Raw genomic sequence first — 18,075 nt, forward strand, 5'->3', positions numbered from 1 at the left:
TGGGTAACAGCTCCTTGGCTGGGATCAGAGAGCTCCACTAAGACCCAATGAATGCTGACACCGATACGGCATGGAGCCTCCTCACACAGGTAGGACACACGAGACAAACGCCTTTATAGATGAAGCCGCCTCGGGCAAGGATAAGATTGATTTTGCAAAGCAGTATTAGATGAGATTTCCGATGCATACTATAACGAATTAGCATGAATCTGTTCCCCATGAGGGATGCCTGCAGACACAGAGTGAATTGAAATAAATGACTGTCCCGGTGTTTACCACACCATCCCCCTATGCTGCAGTCAGTTGGCCATCTAAGTGTGACAGGCCCGGTTCAGGCCCAGCAGAGATCAGCGTGATGGATGGACAGCCAGGCAGCTGCTAAAAATCTCTTGATCCACGCCCAGCCTGATATGCCACTCACTGATCAATTGCATTCACGCAAATCTGCCATCCGCCTTAATGTGACATGATAAGGAAGGAGAAAGGAAAGCTCACAGGACTGTGCTCCTTTAACCTCAGCTCTTACAATTTCAACTCTTACGACCAGGTATTCTGCTCTTATTTCTCCCCACACACAAGCTACCTTTCATTGTGAACCAAGTCCCATGGATATTACCCCAAAAAGATGAATGCCCGTGCCGGTGAGAGTAACGTCTGGAATGAAAGAGAAAGATTCATTGAGCGATCAGAAACTAAGATAGTGTAAGACCTCGGCAGCCCCGTCAGAAGTCCCTGGCAACAGATCTGAGCTAAGTTCAATCAAAGTGCTTCAACTGGCCAAACTGGAGTCAGGATTTTTTATTTATTTCAAAGTTAGCAGTTGCTGAGGTGATGTAGATAAAGAATATTAACAGGCTGACAGTCAGTCGGGGTGAATGTTTGACCTTTCTCATGTCAACGGTGTTTTAGTAAAAAAAACTGGCAATTGCACATGTTTATTTATCAACATACAGTAATGTGATGATATTTTATGGAAGACTGGTTCTTTCACAGTTAATTAAGCTCCCCAATTTGGGACACTTAGTCGTAATTTAGCCTTTGGGATGAGGAAAACACACAAAGTATATCATGATGTTACTGTACAGCAAAATCTTACAGAGAATATCTAGTCCTATATCACACCGCCCAGCTGTACTTGTATTGAAGTAAAAATGCAGATTCAGAATGATACTAGAGCATACAGATTAGAACAGCTTTTCCCTAACAGTGCTGCGGAGTAATATTTAGGCCTTGTTGCGTTGCCATCTTCTCAGCACTGTAACTGCATAATGTATATCCTGACAGGGTGATATTGTGTTTTATATCTCTAAGGGCAATGATTATGCTTCCTGGGCATATTTTGGTTAACAGTGCAGTTTCAGCTACCTTTTCTCATGCTGTCACACAGTAACAACAATGGATGAGCTGAAATACTTACATTTGCAATGCAATGCAACACTTCTGAATGTGCAAAAGACACATGAATGGAACAGAAAGACAACGCTACTTTCTTTAACTGCTGGGTCATGTATCTTAAGTTTAAATATCACCTTCAGGGGATTTTATCTGCACTCTAAGAACTCATTGTGTGATTATGATCACTTACATTGCTTCATTTCAGTTTGTCTGTGTCTTGTGCTGCTTTCTGAGTTATCATATGTGTGACTTCATAACTATTAAATTGGCAATTAAGGACATTTAAAGTTGAGCACCATTGCATCAATGAAATAAACTGGGAAATAAATACACAAGAAACTTTGTGTGTTCTTCATAATGACTGTACTGTCTCAAGTTAAATTTGATCTGGTTCATTTTTGTCATACACATATTTCATAAATCACAGCTGAGCTATTCAAAGAACATTTTTGTCACTAGGTCTCTCGGTATGACAGGCTCCAATGTCGCAACATTTACTGAATCCTGAGTAGCATTCTGCTCACAGAAAATTATAGACCACCTTCCGTTCCATTCCACCTACTTTACCACCTGTGGTGAAAATAACTGGCAATTTCACTGACTATTATTTCAAGGATATATAATGATATCAATCAATTTTTCCCTTACTGTTGCCACTGTATTTGCCGATTTCTTATTCTTATTCATATACGGACTTTACAGCTGGGACTTTCAAAAATAAAAAAAGGGGTTAAGGGGGGGGGAAAAAAAGGGAGGGGGGGGGGAAAAAAAAAGGGGGGGGAAGGGGGTTGTTTTTGGGGGGGGGGGGGGGGAGGGGAAGGGACCAGAGTGATGGAGCAGCAGCTTGGAGTATAGCGGAAGCTATGGCGGAAAATGCTAGGAAGCATCCACAAAAAGTTTCTGGAGGGGATGCTCCAGATTATAAAAAACTCAGAGTTCAGAGAAAGGATTAAAGTAAAAGAAAGCGCTCCTAGGGACGGGTGATATGCTGCAAGCTCTCCTGCAGGTATACGTCATAAGCACGCGTCAACAGTGTTTGTGTAATTACTCTCACTGCCAGAGAGGGGAGACGAAAGATCCCCGCACTGCAGCTTTAATACTGTTTTACTTCTATCTACTCTTTAAAACAAGTGGCACAATGACCCAGATAGTAACTTAACCAACAGTGTGCTGCTGGTGTTACAACCCTGAATATAAGGCTCCCAGCTATCTGACTGGTATTGAGTGCATGAGTTCAGTTATTTAAGTATTTTGTTAGAAATAATGCACAAACAATTAAATAACCCAAACTCGCCAAAGGTGTAGAGAGACAAAGATCTCAACAGTGACCTTTTTTTTGTCTTCACCATCCAGGGACATAATCCCTGTTTGGCTGTGCAGCTGGCATGCAACTGAGTCACGCGTCAGCCCTGATTAGAAGCAGCAGTGGTCCGCGGGCCCCATTCCTCTGCCAGAGCCAGGAGTGGAAAAGGCCAGGGCCACCACTTTCAGTCTGTGGATATGACCTTGATGGGGTATGATAGAGAGGAAGCGACACAATTCGCAATGCTACACAATATCTGTAACCTTCCACTTCCTCTGTACGCATGCTGAAGCTGTGGAGCTGTGACACATGCACACGCACACACAAACACACACAAACACACACACACACACACACACACACACACAACTCTGCCCCGTCGTTATTTCAAGCAGTCTCCTTCTTCATGTCATCCAGTCATCCATCTCTCTTTGCATATTGGCTGGTGCTCGGTACCAGATATCTTAATTCCAAATACGATTTCCTTTCCAAACTCAGCAGCTGCTATGCTAATGTAAAAGTCACATGAGTGCAGCTTTACGGGATAATGGCTTAAAGACATTCAATCATTAAGCTGTATGTAAAGTAGCATAATGTACTATGCAGCTTAATTCTATTAAAAGCTATAACATTATTAGACATATTATTGTCAATATTACTGCTAGTAGTATTTTGTTAGTTGTTGTGTGGAGAAGCAGTGATGCCATTTTTTTCATCTTTAAAAAAAAATGCTAACTCTACCCAAACCCTTAAATCTCATTGTAAGGATGAAGACACATGTCTTGTGAGTCAGACCATAGCAAGACAAGTATGGTAAAGATGGCAGTGAAGGCACCAAAAATACTGTATGGTGAGTAAAATCTTGGCAGAGGCGTATCCTGTGTCAAAATAGAGCAGATGAAAAATAAAAATAAACACTTGAATTGTACTCAGCTGCAAACAGAAATGAAGCATGAACAAGGGGAATACAAAATGCAGTATAGCAAAAAGAAAACAAAAAGCCAAGACTGTGAGACACCCTGCTGTTGTATTGCTGCCTAAAACATTTCACAATAACGACACTATATGCACAAAAAAGACATGCTCAACATTGCATAAGTATGTTGTTCATGTTTTGAGCATTGCGAGCCATGACTTCCTTGTTGTCAATGTGACTCTCGCCAAGTGGCTTACTAAAGAATGCAACAGCATTTAAATGAGTCGGTCAGTTCAACCGGCAGGGATTTTAAGAGTTTAGCCAAACAGCAAGTGGCAATGAGAGAATGTGCAGCGGATCTAAGATGCAACACTTGTGCGCTGTCCACAAGTGAGGTGCTGAAAGATAGTAAGCAACAGTAGCCAAGCAGAGGGGGTCACCTAATTCAGGTGATTGGGAAATCTGAGCTAGTAGCCTGTTCTGTGAATACAGAGGTTTCAGTTTCCCTGCTCAGAGAAGTCAGTAACAAAATGTGCAGTGTTACTGTTGGAGTAGAATTTGCAAAGCAAATAGGTTTACAAGAGGTGCAGGAAGGGCAGCAGTATGTATGTGAGATGTGCAGGGGTTTAGCTCAGAATCTTGGGCACCTCCCACCATAGACTCATCGCTATTTCAAGCAATATTATAAGTAGACAGTCAAAAAATAAAACAAACACATCCTTGAATATTATAATATTGAAAGTCCATACACCAATTTAAGCAATCCAAGAACAATAGACGACAATTAAATAAACGGTCTCACTCCGTTCACTTATCACATGTATCCACTTATAATACACAAGAGTGTGGAGGACTGACTAATATTTGTGTCTTTTTTTAAAGCATGTTGTATTTTGGAGCTTTAATTTGAACCACGCCACCTCCTCAGTGGTCAACCCTGCTGAACTGGCGCCAAATAATCTGCTGCATGGAGGTAACAGCTTCCTATGGGGGTGTGGATACTGGGCTGCAGGTTTTAAGAAACAGGTAAGAAACCTTTTCTTTCCAGCTCACAACCTCCCCACCCCTCAGATTTTAAAGGTTAATATTTAGATGGTAAAGCCTCTTTTGTTGCAGACAGATGATGTGGCAGCTGCTTGACTCAACTACTGTTTCCCTCTGTGCCTGTCTCTCTGCTTCCTATCTTTAAACTGCCCAATCCTTTGGCACAGAACATGAAATCCCTCTCAATAATAAATAGGCTACCTCAAGCATAACAGTCACAAGGGCCCTGTATGCTGCATGACTCAAAGACCACCTTAACTTCACTTTTATATGACTATACTGTAAAAATAAATAAAAATAAATAAATAAATAAAAAACTAGCCTAACCGGCATGTGGCATCTGGCGATATCAAACAATAGGTTTTGTGGTTCGTTTCCATAGTTCTACCCGGGCTGCAGCTTTTATTCAAAGGAGTAGCCACCGCTGTAGGTGCTGTAGCCCAACCACAAGACATGTCTTCCGGCACGCAATTAAGCGACCTCAACTGCAACCGTGTAGGATTTGGAAACCTCTCGTCCACCCACCTCAACTGACTGTAAACACTGATAACAAAGATGGTCGATGAAAGCTCATTATCTCCGGTTGCATTAAGTTACATTTCCAAAAGACACCTCAACACAAGTGACAATAATTGGTGAGCAGCAGCTCCAATATCCCCCGAACTAGAATGCAAACAATTCCGGACCACAGACATTGAAAACACACACACACACACACACACACACACACACACACACACACACACACACACACACACACACACACACACACACACACACACAAAGATACGGTATGGCTTATCTTGTAGCTTTCTAGCGCAGCACCCGTTAAAGCTAATTACCTTATCCATAAGGTCGTCTCTGTGTAGGAGGTGTGCGGAGTCATTTACCTGTGCATCATCCAGCGATCCGACACATGGGTATAGGCTACGGCGCGAGGGGTTTGATTATTCCAGCCAGGCAAACGCAAGCACAAAAGAGAGGAAGGTGTGTGTGGGGGGGGAATCCTAAATTGAGCAGAGATGAATGCGGCAGATGAAGATGCGACCTCTGTCTTCAGAAAGGATAGTCTTCTTATCTTTTAGATGTTGCTGTGTCGATGGAGGCAGACAGGCAGGGAAGCCCAGAGCTTCTCCGTATAGACAAATATGCTTTCTCTCCTCCGCCGCACCGAGAGCAGCGGCAGCAGCAACAGCAGCAGCAGCAGCAGCAGCAGAGCCGTCAGTCCCCCGACACTTGATGGTAATAGTTTGGTAGGTAGCTTATATGGGTTGAGGGCGCGGTCAGCTGCAGTTGACCAATCCTGCTCCCCATTAAACTAACAGCAGCGTTGCCATGGAGGATTAAACGGCGTTTAACCACAGAATCGTAACCTTTGGTAGATAGGCTAAAGCAGGTAGGCTATCCTAGTACCATATTAGAATAAAGCATCTCAACATAGGAGTGGCATCTTATTTAATGGGGACCTAGTGGTAAGGGAGACATAGGTTCGTCAACTCCACCCTTTTCGTGCTGCCGAAGTGTCCTTGAGCAAAGCGCGAGGCAAGATTCACCAGCTGCTGGGATGCTGTTAAAAACCTCTCCACGTTACTGAGGACAAACTCAATATGGTTCTTCAATGACTCATACTTCCGGCCATTATACGGTAATTTGTAATTTAACCTGTCTGACAAGGTGTGTCTCCATGATGTCATTCGACTAGCAGTAGCCTGTCATATTCAGTTCTTCTAATTGCATTAGTTTCATCAGAAAATAAAGTGTATAAGAACACCTTCTCAAATTCTATCAATGAAATGACCTGGCTGCCATCATCCCAGTAGGAGGTAGGTGATGTACGTGAATTTGGATTTGGTAGAGCAACAGCTAAACTGTAATTGTGAGGTCAGCTATTTGTAATAGCCCCTAGAGTTACAAATGCAGGAAATGCTACGGCCACCCTGGGATCTCCCCCATCACAATAATCACAGGGAAGATGGAACAAGGGGATGCTGCTGAGATTAAAGGTACCATGACATGCTGCTTTTTGGATGTTTTTATATAGGCCTTAGTGGTCCCCAAATACTGTATCTGAAGTCTCTTTCCCGAAATTCAGCCTTGGTGCAGAATTGCAGCCACTAGAGCCAGTCCCACAATGAGCTTTCCCCATTGTGCCATTTCTGTAGCCTGACGTGGTCCTACTCAGATTCTAGTCAGAATGTGAGTCTGAAATCGCTCCATTGGGCTGTGATTATGGGGCGTGTTCCAACCGAACCAGGAAAAAAAATGCCTCTGCATTCATTGGATGGACCTACAACCAATCAGAGCAACGGAACTCAACTCAACCGTAAACATAACTCAACACTGTGTATTGTCTCCATAGCAACCACTCTTTGCACAATGCATTCGTTCTAACTTCCGACTTTTAGACTTTTTTGAAGCTAGATATATCGTTTGTTGCGTGTAAATATGAATGTGGATAACGTTAGTGATAGTGACATGCTTGCTACAGTTGCATTTCTAGAGATGAATCGGCGAAAACACGTTTTATTTCTCTGATTCACGGCTTTGTTCTAACGCCGCTGGGCGCTCCCTCTCTTAACTCACTCTCTATCTAGCTCCACCATATAACGATACCGTGCTTTCGGGCAGTTGTTGAGGCTCCTCTGCTGAGGATTTTAAAATGAATGCACTGTCGATATCGTCTGTAACAGACGCAATGGTGGAATCTACACATCTCAATTATCCTGCGGCAGCCACCTGTTGTGCAACCCAAGCGTTCTTTGGTGACGTGGTTGATTCTGTTACTGTTGATCATCTGTCCGACAATTTGATTGGTCCGAACAGATCCTGTTTGCTAGATGCTACCATTTCTGTGTCTGTAGCTTTAAATGCTATTGAGGAGGGGGACAAGATGGAGGGTGGGGGTGTGGCCTTGACCAACTGCCACTTTGCTTGTTTGCAAGCCATGATGTCTCTCTCTTTCTCATGGGCGAACCAAATTCAAAAACCTCATAAAGTGAAATTTTTATGCCATGGGACCTTTAAGATTTGTAGCAATTAAAACATGAATTGAATTTATGTTTTGGACTTTGGAAATTATATTAAAAAGTTGTTTTTCTCATGAAGTGGAAATGTAAAATGGAATATCTGAAATGGTAAACTTTTAGGACCTAACAAACATTGCTTAACATTTATTACTCTTGTAAAAAATGCTCAAATGTAATGTAATGTTTAAGATAAGAAATAAGACATAAAACACATTAAAAGGAAAAATATAAACAAAAAGATTTGCTACTAAATGCAGAAAAAAATAGGGGATGCAAGCGCAATAAAAGTCTGGTGCCGGAGAACATACAGTAACCATTTTAACCTGCGTTGGGGGAAATTATATGTTTTGGATGATTGTTCCAGCTTAATATCTGAGCTGCTCTGTCTATGTTAAGTTTGGACTCATTATGGCATTATAGGGATGTTGTTGTATAAGCAGGCGTGTAGGATATGCTGTGAAGTCAGTGTAAAATATTTGACTTATCAGTGACAGTTGTCTCATTCGTACAAAGCCCCTAAAAGCCTGTTAAGGTGAACCAGTATGGGTCTAAACCTTCCTTGTGAGATAGATAAAATCAAAGCAATCTTGAATCTGAGGATGAGGTATGAAAAATGAATGTTCTGAAATGCTTTTTTTTGCCTGCAAACAATTCAGCCTGAGCGAACAGGCTGAACAGTTGGGTTAGTTAGCTGAATTTACAGCTACATTTCAAAAGCCTCACTGCTAAAAATCAACACTATCATTTTACAATGGTGGGAATTCAATTTATTAATGTTTTTAATTTCAATATGACAGAAAAGACAGTGTGAGTTTGTGCATAAGTGTACCAAGTAGTAATATTTCAACAATATTCTGTGGCCACATGTATTGGTATTAAAAACAAAAATCTAAATATTACCATAATAACAGAAATGCATGAATAAGTCCACAACACATCTGCCTGCCAGTCACATTTCAGATACAGTGCACTGAAATCCAAACAATTAATGTCCTCATCAGAGGGCTGATTGTTTCAAACCCTCCTCTAAAGAGTATAGTTCATACACATTTTAGAGGTTAAATGTCCATGATGGTTTGCTGCTTCTACTTAGCACAGAGGTCGAGTGGGTATGAATTTCCTGTCTTCATCGTGGCCATCTTATCTAATTTTACCTTTAGCCTCTCTCCTTAGCCGTCTGCATTTCAATATCTGTACGATGATTCAGCTGCGACTATTGGCCCTGTATTATGATTTGGCAGTGCAGACTACATTGATGCTAAGAGACAATATGTTATGCAGTTACTGTACAGTATATGCTTTGAATTGTAAGTTTGAGTTTGGTTACCATTTCATGTTTGCCCTCTCAATTAATTGTTAATAGAGTCTATAAGAGAAATTTGTGCCACACTTCAGACACTTTTAGCTGCCAACAACTCTGTTGCAACTAGATTTTAATCATGATATACTGCATGTTGGGGAAAGTGTGTTAAACACAAAAAGCTGTCAGTGTGGGTGTATTTCAGAAGTATGTGTGACTTCAATAATTAAAATAAATAATTATTAAATGATGAAATGAAATTATACACACACGCCGTCGTATACATTTTGCAGAGCTGACGGAGAGTCGACTGGAGGGGTCCACACTTTCTAGAACACAGAAGACACACACACACACCTGACAGAGTCGCTAGCATGTCTGTAAGCTTTTAGACTTATGGTTCCTATGAGGCCTTTGGTGATATGTTTTTAAACAAAACCTGCAGAGCAGAACTACTGTGCAACAAAGCATCAACTACGGCCGCCCTGAAGTGTGAAACACAATGGCATAACAGACAACACAACAGCAAATCGCTTAACACAGCAAAAGCAAGTACTGCTGTTTCTTGTACACTACAAACTGTAATATAACCCCGACCAGTGAGCGGCAGCAATATCCAAGGCATGCAGTCTGATGAAAAATCAAAAGAAGCAGTACTTCCTTCCGTTTGTCGCAGACTGCCAGACAGTGCATCCAATCAGCGACGAAGAATCATTGTCCAATATGTACTTATTCCGGTTCGAGTCTGACCAATTGCCGTTGTGTTTTCTCTTTTGCTCTTGTGAATTGAGGTTATGTTTTCTAATTTGCTGTTGTGTTTTGTGAATTGCTGTTGTGTTTTCGATTTGCTGTTGTGTTTTGTGAATTGCTGATGCATTTTCTCTTTTGCCGTGGTGGTTTGCACTTCAGGGCTGCTGTAATCAACTAATGAAATGGGAATACAAAGAGAACAGAAACGTGTGTTTTACTTTTATCCACTAAATCATAAAATGTTCACCCAGCTGTTATCTTTTTGTCCCTCCCTTTGGGACACAATCATACCCTGGCCAAAACACTTTTATTGTTAACATTAGTGGTATTTCTACCCCCAAAACACCTTACCAAACATTTGTGTGTGTGTTTTAGTGACCTGTCTAAGGAAATTATTGATTTTTTTGTTCTGGACTAAGGCAGAGTAAAGTTCTGAGGCCTACATGAGAAAATAGAGTTGCATATCTGTTGTGCAGAGGGCTACTGTATCTATCCACAATTGCAATAAAATATTGAGCAACATTTGTATTATGAAAAAGCCCTTGGGACTTAAGTAAAGCATGCATGTTATTGAACGTGCTTTCTGGGATTCTGCAGCAAACTAAGTTATTCGTTGTGTCTTAAGAACAACTCTTCCACCCGCTCACAACATTCCTGTGGCTTGTGCATTTCTTCTGAAGCACTCTGCTGTGCAGTATAAGCAATTTGCTCAGTATAATTAAGCAGTTAATATTAAAAACAAACAAGATAACATAAAGTCAGCAGTAGTGTGGTGCAAGTAAGGTCTCATAGCAGTGTTGTGTTCAAGACCACCTAAACTGAGACCAAGTCATCACCCAGAACAGAGTGTATGGAGACTGAGACAAAACCAAGACTTTGAGGGGTTGAGACCAAGACAAGACCAAGACCAGGGGCCTCATTTATAAACATGGCGACCGCACAAAAGAAGACGTCCTCCCTCAGATGGACCAGTGTGTTGTGTGGGTGGGTGGGAGGAGTTGTCTAGGATGGAGCGTATTTTAGACAGCATCCTCCTCTCTGACACTATCTTTAAGGAGTGCAGCTCAAGACACCACAGACTTATAAAACATCCTCAGCATTGTCTGACAGATGTTCAAGGATCTTAGCCTCCTCACAAAATATAGGCGACTCTGGCCCTTCCTGTAGAGTACTCCAGAGTTCTTGATCCAGTCCAGTTTGTTGTCTATATGGACTCCTAGGTATTTGTCTGTTCCCTTAAATATCCAATGAACATTTTCCTGTGCTTCTCTGACAAAACATGGTTTCATCACAAAATGTGCAATGACTTCTCTATTATTAGGAGAACTCATGTTTTGGCCCTATTTGTAACAAGAGCTTTTCTTCCAAATATGGTATGGTCATGAATATTTAGATGAGCTGCGCGCTGATTGGTTGAGCGACTTGCCATACGCAGACATTAGAGACGCGCGCTGATTGGTTGAGCGAATCCCCAATACACATACATTAGAGAAGCGACAGAATCTCATATTCCAGACACTGCAATGTTTCATTACCAAATTCACTTCTGAGACTTTTTTCTTTTTTAAGCGAGAAATCAACTATATAAAGCTGAAATATGGGCCGTTTTACAAAAATTGATGGCTAATTGCAAATTTGGTAAGACGTGTCGGACTTTAGGAGCTCCACACAGTCTGACGAGAAAGCGGCAGCCTGCTGGGCTCCATACCCAGGGCAAAGTCACCCTTTGTGGATACTGCACACTACGGGCTCCGCGGCCAGCTGCCGGCATAACTAATATATTTACGGTTTGAATTTGCGTCCCCACTTATATAACATCATTCCCCAATGTCTTATAAAGCTAACCGTTGTGTCCGATTTGATTTTAAGGCATTTTTATGAACGCGAGGCGTCTTTGTAGGAAAGCAGCTGCTTGCTATATGTCCCATTCATTACAATGGGGAAATACCGCAGCTAGCTAGCTACACTTTCGTCATAACTAAATTATATTTACAGTTTGAATTTCGTCACGGCACTTATACAACATCATTCCCCAATGTCTTATAAAGCTAACCGTTGTGTCCGATTTGATTTTAAGGCATTTTTATGAACGCAAGGCGTCTTTGTAGGTGGAGCAGCTGCTTGCTATATGTCCCATTCATTACAATGGGGAAATACCGCAGCTAGCTAGCTACACTTTCGTCATAACTAAATATATTTACAGTTTGAATTTCGTCACGCCACTTATACAACATCATTTCCCAATGTCTTATAAAGCTAACTGTTGTGTCCGATTTGATTTTAAGGCATTTTTATGAACGCAAGGCGTCTTTGTAGGACGAGCAGCTGCTTGCTATATGTCCCATTCATTACAATGGGTAATACCGCAGCTAGCTAGCTACACTTTCGTCATAACTAAATTATATTTACAGTTTGAATTTCGTCACGCCACTTATATAACATCATTCCCCAATGTATTATAAAGCTAACCGTTGTGTCCGATTTGATTTTAAGGCATTTTTATGAACGCGAGGCGTCTTTGTAGGAAAGCAGCTGCTTGCTATATGTCCCATTCATTACAATGGGGAAATACCCGGCGCTAGCTAGCTACACTGTCGCCATAACTAAATTATATTTACAGTTTGAATTTCGTCACGCCACTTATACAACATCATTCCCCAATGTCTTATAAAGCTAACCGTTGTGTCCGATTTGATTTTAAGGCATTTTTATGAACGCAAGGCTTCTTTGTAGGTGGAGCAGCTGCTTGCTATATGTCCCATTCATTACAATGGAGAAATGTCGCAGCTTGCTCACTTACGCATAACTAAAGTATATTTACAGTTTGAATTTCGTCACGGCATGAATATTATAGGTTCCTCAAGGTCTTACAAAGCTTAGCTAACACTTATGTTAATATTTGAGCTTTATATGGTTGATTTCTCGCATAAAAAAGTTTCAGAAGTGAATTTTGTAATGGAATAGCAGAGATCTGCTTGACCTAGCTAGATTCAGAAGACTACCTGATCTCAGGTCAGTTGTGTAGCCTATGTAAATATTGGGGCGTGACTGTTCTCTTAAGGTTCCGGATTTTGAGACGCTTGCGAAAGCAACTCAGCTTTGTTGGGATTCGCCCGTTTTCAGCGGCAGTTTCAAAATATGAGATTTTCATAGTAAAGGGGTGTCAGTGGGACTTTGAGCTTCTATGTATGTCCCACCGAACTGTCGTTATTCAACTATGACAGGGTAAAATCGGTTTTGCATTCTATCACCCCTTTAAAAAAAAAAAGTGCTAATAAGACTGACTGTTGGGTAAGCTTTATCAAATATTCTGATACCTAGAAAACATTGATAGCTGGATCATACACTTCCCATTAATTTAGTAGTCTTTAATTTACCATCAGCACGGTTATTTTTTTAAAACCTCTTTCAGAGCCATAGATGAGATTAGACATCCGTTTTCACAGATAAACTTCATGAGTAAAATGAAGCACCACTAAACCCCAAGTTGCTCCTACCACCATTGATGCGTGTGTGTGTGTGTGTGTGTGTGTGTGTGTGTGTGTGTGTGTGTGTGTGTGTGTGAATGAGACGCAACATTGTAAAGTGCTTTGTCCGGTAAAAAAGCGCTGTATACTTTAAATGCAGTCCATTTACCATTTAGTGCTTTTTAGTCATATCCAGTCTGCTTAATACACAACAAAGCTGGTGGTTTCCAATTTGACATTACCAGATTTACCACCAGGTGACAGCATTTCTTCTGTGTTGGCCCCATATTGACAGGTTCAACAGTGAGAAAAAAAAACAACATTTGACCCGAGTAATACACTGCAACTTAACAATGTCCCTGTGAACCAGCTGTGCCGTGATTTATTGCCATCAAGACATGCAATGCAAATCAGATGATTGGTATTCTGCAAACACAAAACCCTTTTAACTCTATTCAACAGAAATGTTCAGTGTGAATGCAATCAAATGCCTTTTTCCACCATTTGAGATAAAATTGTATTCCACAAAAAAATACTTATCTTGTCTGTCACTATTGTAAAATCATTACGGGGTATACGGAGATAAACACTTTCACGTGCATGAAATTTAATTGAGCAAGTTCCAATTTTACCATTTATTAGAACATATTTTTAACTACGTAACTTAATTAAATGTAATACATTATAATAAGAAAACACTGAGGTTTAGGAACAATTGCTTGCTGCAGACTCATGTGCAGAAGTGAATGTGTGCCAAGTATAGGTGTAATACCTTAAAGGTCCACTGTGTGGGAATTTCTCCCATCTAGCATTGAGATCATATATTGCTATCAACTCTCTTGCACCACGCAGTTCAAAGTACATATTACAGCTACGGTAGCCTTCACGCTTCAAAAAGCTGGTCTCTTGCTCTTTTCCATATCCTTTTTCTTTTTCTGGGCGAAGAAGAAGACTCCTGTTCCTGAAATTTGGATTTTGAATATGTGTGGTCCCTCCATGTTTCCTTCTTCAAACTTGCCAGGGCCGGGAAGAAACCAATACCCATTAGCAGCATTAGCAGCACCTGTGAGTTTATCGTGTGACAGCGAAAACGCAAAAGGCGGAGCAGTATATCCTGTATGTCCATTACCGGCTAACGTAGTTCAAGATGGCGCATGAATCTACCCCAGTTCACGCAAATGCAAATGTAAAATTTCAAGCCAAAAGGAATACTTGGAATTGATGGTGGTGGTAAATATTCATGAAAAAGGACAAGTTTGTGAATGGGCAACACAGATTTTGATAATGAACAACTAAACAAGTTACACACTGGACCTTTAAGTCCATACTTTTTGGGGAGATGTAAACAAAGATGCTCATTCCCTTCCTTCAGGCAAAGGAGAAGAAACAGCTTTCCCACCAACAGACTGTGTAACAATGTCAGTGAGTCAATGTGTGAATGAGGCAAGAGAGAACTACAGCCAGATCAACTTGAGATGTCATTATTTGGCTGCTTAGCTGCTGTACAGTCTGAATATCCATCTGACCTTATTTAGAATATGTTGGCATGTTTTCACTGAACCACATGCCCTGTGCTTCCCATTAGTTTATTACAGGATCTCACATCAATCTGACAAGTCTCATTTCTATTTTTTTCATGCATTGCTTCCTCTGGAGCCAATCCCATGACACCTGAATCCTGATGTTGTGGAGATGAAAAATGTATTCCTTTCCTCACCTGGAAATAGCTGAATTCACCACCAGCTAGCCAGATGCAAGAATACCAATGAACTGAGACAAAAGAAAGAAAAAGGATCAATAAAAATAAAAATAAAACAAAATAAATGCTTATGAAAAGGATGCATTGCAATGTGATGTTTAGGACATGGAGGTGCCAGATGAGCACCTGTGAATGTAACACATTATCCTGTGTGACAGCTTTCAGATACATTTATGACTGTGTGAAGGGAGGATTTACTGTAATGTCAGCTTCATATTTTTAAGAGTAAAGAAAAACAAAAATCTCCTCAGCATTTGTTGTTTAGTGCAAAAAACTAAAACAAAAAAACTGACCCGATCAATACATTAAGAACCCAAAACCTATTTTAAAATTTGTTTTAAAAACTAATTTACGTATATGATTAACATAAATAAAAGATCCAGAAAACAAGACACATTTTTTATTGTAGCCATATGCCACCAAACTCGAATTTGCAATGAAATTAGTAGCCAATCAGAGCTAAACGATGCTTGCTATGAAAATGATTAGATATTTGGAAACTCCACACCCAATCTTAAATGTCAACATAAAGTCAACACAAAAGCTCCTTTTTATTCCCTATTTTACTCCCTGCTATGCCTGCACACATACTGTCTAACTATTTTTGTAATCTGATAAGAAAAAGCAGTGTGATGAAAAAACAACACACATGTTTAATGCAAAAAAAAATGTGAGAAACTGTAAATTGCCACATACTGTAAATCCTAATTGGCACCCGCCTATAGCTCGTCAATCAGTTGCTGTCTACACCCTTTTCTAATGCCTGCCTGACAACACAGGCGCCTGAATAACTGTAGTCACTGTTGGACAATCAGAGCATTCATTAACATCACAGTTAATTGACTTAATATTCTCCAAGGAGTAAAATTAAAATCTAAATTAATTAAACTTCCACATGTCTTCCTGATTACATGATGTAGAGATCATAAATAACTGTGTGAGCTGAAAAGACAGATACATATAAAATAAAGAAATCATAAAAAAAACTGGTCACATTGGGCTGGCACATGGATGTGGTTCAGTGGCTAAACTGTCCTAACAACTCCATTTGTTGTTGAAAATTTGCCTTCGCATCGAGAATATTGTTGGCTTTTATTCACAGTTTTCATCAGGCAGTGCATTCATTCAGTCAGTGTGGTCTTGAAATGCTTGATGTAATATTTGACAGAACAGCCAGTAGACATGTAAGAACATAATTTGCTCATCATAATGGACAAATCGGGGGCATGCCAGCTTCAATCTCTGTCATCTGTTGTGTGATGGTTTCTCTGTTGTGGGGGTCATTTGGTATGCAGGAACATTAAAAGGAACATAACAGTAAGTGGTGTAGACGGTATTTATATACTGTGTAAGTTCTAAAAATTCTTCAAATGATGCAGTTGTGGTGTGTGTCAGTAGCATTTTAGCTTTTTTTGTTGTTGCATCTTTTCCAAATATACAACAGAGCGGCAAATGGTTCGAAAGATGTGATGTTACTCCCAGTACTTATTCTGTCAACATTTATCCAAATTGCAGTCCAATCCAGTCTTGACATTAAAGTAACAGTCACTCTTTCATCCAGCTTTTAACCAATTATATTCCAAAGACAGAACCCCCCTTTTAACAAGATAATGATAAGAGTGCAGCACTGCATCCTACTGAAAAGAGCTCCGCAAACACTGCCTTACCCCTTATGCTGTGGTCCGACTCATAGTAGTACACTAGTGTTGTCTGCCGGCTCTTGCTGACATTAACAAGATATGCCTTTCAAATATCATGGCCTTTGGGACTGGGTCGAGTTACTATTTATAGAAGGTCAAGACTTTAGATAGTTTGGCTCGCAAGAGTGATAACTGAAAATAGAGCGGGTTTTAGTAGTTCTGCTGCGGCTGCTTTTGTGTCCGTTATTGCTCCAGGCTCTTGAACAGATGTGATCTACATAGACTCTGGATCACTGGTTTATAACAACTTACAGCACCACTACTTAAAAGTACATGTGAAGTGATACAGTAGCATTAAAATGTTAAATGTTCTAACACTGCTGTTCGGGTTTCAGAGCAGAGTGAGTCCTAAAGCAGTGTGGATTCTTAAAACAAAATACATCCCCTCTAATGCAGAATCCTATAAATATAGTGTTATCATGTCTATAATTCTGTATTTGCAAATTGCTGCTTATTGTTATCTTAGTGTGTTCTTTGTTTTTTAATTTTATTTTCACATTTAATGTTCTTTTATACAGCACCTTAGTGCTTTTTTGTACAGCACTTTGGTCAGCCTAAGCTGTGTTTAGAGTGTATAGTGCTCTATAAATAAACTTAATAGTGTCATCCTACAATATGAAAATTAGCTGATGTTTGCAGTGCTTTGCTTTTTAGGTTCAACAAAATACATAAAAAAAATATCTAATATATCATTACCATCTGTTGGCCAAGGTACCCCTGCCAACTATGGAGAGAAAAACAAGTTAGCCTCTGTAGCTGCCAGATATTATCACCAGTACGTGTTCCTTTCTACAATATTAGAGAATTCTTTGCACATGCGGGCAGTAGAGAGGTAGAAAAAGATCATTTTCTGATTTTAGGTCATGTTCTTATTTTAATGATGATAATGAATAATGCCGGATCACTCAAGCCATTGTAGGTTGTCAGCTTTGTAAATGCCACATCCATACTTTATGTAACGGTGAAATACAAGGTATGACAGAGAATACAAATGCTAAATAGTGAGATTCAGATTGTTTGTACTGCTTTGGTCAAGTTGACTGAAGTGTTAAGTTATAAGTTTTGACCAGTGTAAATCAAATAAAAAAGCTAAAGAGTAGCTCCTAATCCTCATTGTATTATTAAAGCTGTAGATGTACAGTAAATGAAGATGTCATGTAGTGCTGCCAGTCTTATATATTTGATTTAAAAGTTCAAACCTCTATCCTCAACATATGCCCCACTCTTTCCCTAATCTATACAATCTGCTCCACCCTCTACTTAATATTTATAGTGATGCCTTTAAAATGCTGAACCTGAGCCTGTGCTGTGGGCGCCTCTCTTGCTGTGTGTTCGGGCCTGTGGTGTGTGCTTGCTGTCTTACTGTTTACACTCTGCCATAGTCAGAGCCCTGAGCTGCTACAACTCGTGCCACC

At 40.3% G+C, this 18,075-nt stretch overlaps 1 protein-coding gene across 15 annotated transcripts in view; it reads right to left on the reverse strand.

The window, feature by feature from the left end:
• The window catches only part of LOC120543925 (neurexin-2-like), a 126,566-nt gene extending 120,683 nt beyond the window's left edge, over positions 1–5,883 (reverse strand). For 14 of the 15 annotated variants that reach the window (XM_039777327.1, XM_039777338.1, XM_039777331.1 and 11 more), the window contains exon 1: positions 5,549–5,883. The gene's annotated coding sequence lies outside the window, so the exon portion shown is untranslated. Of the gene's footprint in view, positions 1–5,500 lie in introns of all 15 variants that reach the window. The other variant, XM_039777323.1, reaches the window with a different exon arrangement.
• Between the last annotated feature and the right edge of the window lie 12,192 nt (positions 5,884–18,075).

Source organism: Perca fluviatilis, chromosome 16, assembly GCF_010015445.1.
Source record: "Perca fluviatilis chromosome 16, GENO_Pfluv_1.0, whole genome shotgun sequence".
In the NCBI taxonomy this organism is placed as follows: Eukaryota; Metazoa; Chordata; class Actinopteri; order Perciformes; family Percidae; genus Perca; species Perca fluviatilis.